The sequence below is a fragment of the Odocoileus virginianus genome, chromosome 10 (genome assembly GCF_023699985.2).
Source record: "Odocoileus virginianus isolate 20LAN1187 ecotype Illinois chromosome 10, Ovbor_1.2, whole genome shotgun sequence".
NCBI classification, from domain to species: domain Eukaryota; kingdom Metazoa; phylum Chordata; class Mammalia; order Artiodactyla; family Cervidae; genus Odocoileus; species Odocoileus virginianus.
Genome location: NC_069683.1, coordinates 47,918,426 through 47,922,439, shown reverse-complemented (window position 1 = coordinate 47,922,439; position 4,014 = coordinate 47,918,426). Strand labels below are relative to the sequence as shown.

Genomic DNA, 4,014 nt, shown 5'->3' with positions numbered 1-4,014 from the left:
TCAGATTCAGTAATAGTAGTGTGTAATTCACAACTCTAGATTAAAAGTTAGAAAACAAATGTAGTTAAAAATAACATTTTAACAATATTCTTTTAGTTATACAATGTAGAAACATGCAAATTGTAACATTAATACTCTAAAATATGAGGGGAAGAAGTAAAAGTGGCAAGCTTTGAAATTCTATTGAAGTTATCAGTTTAAAATAGTGTTACCACTGCTGTATTTAAAATAGATAACCAACAAGGACCTACTGTATAGCACAGGGAATGCTGCTCAATACACTTTAATAATCTAAATGGGAAAAGAATTTGAAAAATAAATACATGTATATGTATCACTGAATCACCTTGCTGTATACCTGAAATTAAAACATTGTTAATCATCTATACTTTAATATAAAAATTTAAAGAAATAGGGAATTACGATTTTAAGATATTTTATTTAAGCCTCATGGTAACCACTGGGGAAAACCTGTAGTAATTATACGCAAGAACGTGATAAACAAGTCAAAACATTTTGATACCACAAGACATCAAAACACACAAAAAGACAACAGGATAAGAAACAATGAACAATAGATCTAGAAAATGAAATGGCAGCAGTCCTTATTTATCATCAATTACCTTAAATGTAAACAGATTAAACTCTTCAATTAGAAGACACAGAATGACTGAATGGGGAAAAAAAAGATCCAAAGAGCTCTGCGCCCGAGAACATGGCGGCAGCCGCTATCGCGCTCCCGCGGGGAATTCAGCTGCGGGTGTTCGCAGAGCGGCTGCTGCGAGGAGGGGCCGCGACCTTTAGGGAGCACCCCCGGCTTGGAGCACGACTTCAGCCTGTCTCAGTCGGGGACGGCCTTTGTAGAGCGCTGGTGCAGGGTGCCGCTAGCGGGAGAAGGCCGGAAACCGCGCCTGCACCAGCGACACCGCGTCTACAAGCTCGTGGAAGATACGGAACACCGGCCCAAAGGCAGCCTGTAGCTCGTCCTCACCCAGTCGGTGGACGAACTTGGAGCCTGAGGTGACCTGGTCTCGGTGAAAAAATCTGTGGGCCGTAATCGACTACTTCCTGAAGGACTGGCTGTGTATGCATCTCCTGAAAACAAGAAGCTGTTTGAAGAGGAGACAGTGCTGAGACAAGAAGGAAAACTAGACAAGATTCAGACCAAGGCAGGTGAGGCGACAGTGAAATTTCTGAGGCGTTGTCACCTGGAGGTAGGAATGAAGAACAATGTCAAATGGGAGCTAAACCTTGAAATAGTTGCCCGCCACTTTCTCAGAAATCTTGGCGTTGTGGGTGCCCCACATGCATTAAAGTTGCCCGAAGAGCCCATCACCCAGAGGGGTGAGTACTGGTGCGAGGTGATGGTAAATGGACTTGACACTGTGAAGGTACCTATGTCCGTGATGAACTTTGAGAGGCCCAAAGCCAAAAGATACAAGTACTGGTTAGCCCAGCAAGCTGCCCAGGGAATGGCCTCCACCAGCTTCCAGAAGACCTGAACCTGTTCTCCCTCGAAAGCAGCGAAGCAGAAACGGAGGAACAGTGGAGCAAAGATGAACCAGCACTGTGATCCTGCTCCTAGCTCTGACCAAACACGGGATTTTAGAGAGCGTATGGAGGCAGCAACAGCAGACCGGACTGTATGTATGTGTTGAATCGTCCATATTTGCCATCTTCAACGGTTATCACGTTTGGCCTTACTGGGGATGCCTGCTCCAGAAGTACAGGCTGTGGATTTGATAAGCTAAATGGTAATAGACCAAAAGTGTCTAGATCCTATTTAGCCTCTTCCTTCATTGGAATTCATTGCAATAAATGGTAGAGCTAGCTAGCTTATTCTCATCATCCAAACTGAACATTGTATCTAAGAAAAAATAAAAAGCTTGTGTTCTTAAAAAAAATCCGAAGATGTGCTGCCTTCAGAAGAATCATTTTAGCTTTAAAGCCATATAGACTAAGAGTAAAGGGATGGAAAAATGTTTCAAACAAATTGTAAGAACAATAACAAAGCGGGGTAACTATACTTACATCAGACAAAACAGACTTTAAAAGTGATAAAGAGACAAAATCATTATATAATGATCAGGGGGCCAATATATCAAGAAGATAAAGTAATTGTAAATATTTATGTGCCCAACATTGGAGCACATAAACACATAAAGCAAAAGTTAAGAGCTAAAAGGAGAAATAAACAGCAATACAGTAATAATTGAGGTCTTTAATACCCCACTCTCAACAATGGATAGATCATCTAGACAGAGAATTAATAACAGTGAATTTGAATAAGACTAGACCAAATGAACCTAACAAACATATATAGATGTTCTATTGGACAATAGAATATACATCCTTCTCAAGTGCACATGAAAATTTTCTAGGATAGACCACGTATTAGGTCACAAAACAAGCCTCCTAAAATTCATGAAGACTGAAATCATACCAAGTATCTTCACTGATAACAATGGTATGAAACTAGAAATCAGTAAAAGGAGGAAAATGGAAAATTCACAAACATGGAAATTTGCCAACACTCTTATGAACAACTATGGATCAAAGAAGAAATTAAAAGGGAAATAAGAGTACCTTGAAACAAATGAAAATAGAAACACAATGTATCAAAACTTATGCAATGCAACAAAAGCAACTCTAAGGAGGAAATTCATAAAAAAAAAAAAAGTCCAAAGAAACAACTTTATGCCATAATGAGCTTGAGGGGAAAAAAAGAAATTGAGCCCAAGGTTAGCAGAAGGAAGAATTAGTAAAGATTGTATGTGTGTGTGTTCAGTTGCTCAGTTGTGTCTGACTTTTTGTGACCCCCATGGACTGCAGCCCACCAGACTCCTCTGTCCATGGGATTTTCCAGGCAAGCATATTGGAGTGAGTTGCCATTTCCTACTCCAGGGGATCTTCCTGACTCAGGGATTGAACCCACATCTGCTTTGGCAGGCAGATTCTTTACCACTGAACCACCTGGAAAGCCAGTAAAGATTAGAGTAGGAATAAATAGAAAACAGGAAAACAATAGAAAAGATCAACCAAACTAAGCTGATTCTTTAAAAAGATAAACAAAATTAACAAACCTTTAGCTACACTAACCAGGGAAAAAAAGAAGGACCCAAATCAAAACTATAAACAAAAAAGGAGTCATTACAACTGATACCCCACAAAGTATCCTAAGAGGCTAATATGAACAACCATACACAAGAAAACTGGACGACCTAGAAGAAATGGAAGGACTCTTTGAAACATACAAACTACCAAGACTGGATCAGGAAGAAATAAAAAGTCTGGATAGACCAATTACTAGTGATGAGATTGAATCAGTAGTAAAAATATCTCTCAGTGAAGAGAAGTCCAGGACAAGATGGCTTCACTGGTGAATTTTACTCAACATTTAACAAATTAATAATCCTTCTCAAACTCTTTCTAAAAATTATGAGCTGAAAACACTCCCAAACTTATTTTACAAGGTCATTGTTACCCTAATATCAAAGCCAGAAAGGGAGCTACCAGAAAATAAGACCCTGATGAATAGAGATGCAAAAATTTCAATAAAATACTAGCAAAGTGAATTCAGCAGCACATTAAAAGGATCATTCACCATGATCAACTGGGATTTATATGTGGGGTGCAAGAATGGTTTGACATATGTAAATCAATAAATGTGACATATCACATTAATAGAATAAAAGAAAAAACCATGTGATCTCAATAGACTCATGAAAAGCATTTGACAAAATTCAGTATTTATTCATGATAAAAACTCTAGACAAATTAGGAATACTAGGAATGTACTTCAACATAATAAAGGCCATTTATGATAAGCCCACAGCTAATTTCATACTCAGTGATGAAATGTTGAAAGCTTTTTTTCTAAGATTAAGACAAAGGTTCCTACTCTCACCACTCCTATTCAACAGAGGTGATTAGATGAGAAAAGAAATATAAGGCATCAGAATTATAAAGTAAGATGTAATATTGTCTCTATTTGTAGATAACATGATTTTATAT

General features: G+C 38.3%; 1 pseudogene; it reads left to right on the top strand.

Annotated features, from left to right (window-relative positions):
- The first annotated feature begins 700 nt into the window (after nt 1–700).
- LOC110133047 (large ribosomal subunit protein bL9m pseudogene) lies at nt 701–1,904 on the top strand (annotated as a pseudogene).
- The last annotated feature ends 2,110 nt before the right edge of the window (nt 1,905–4,014 follow it).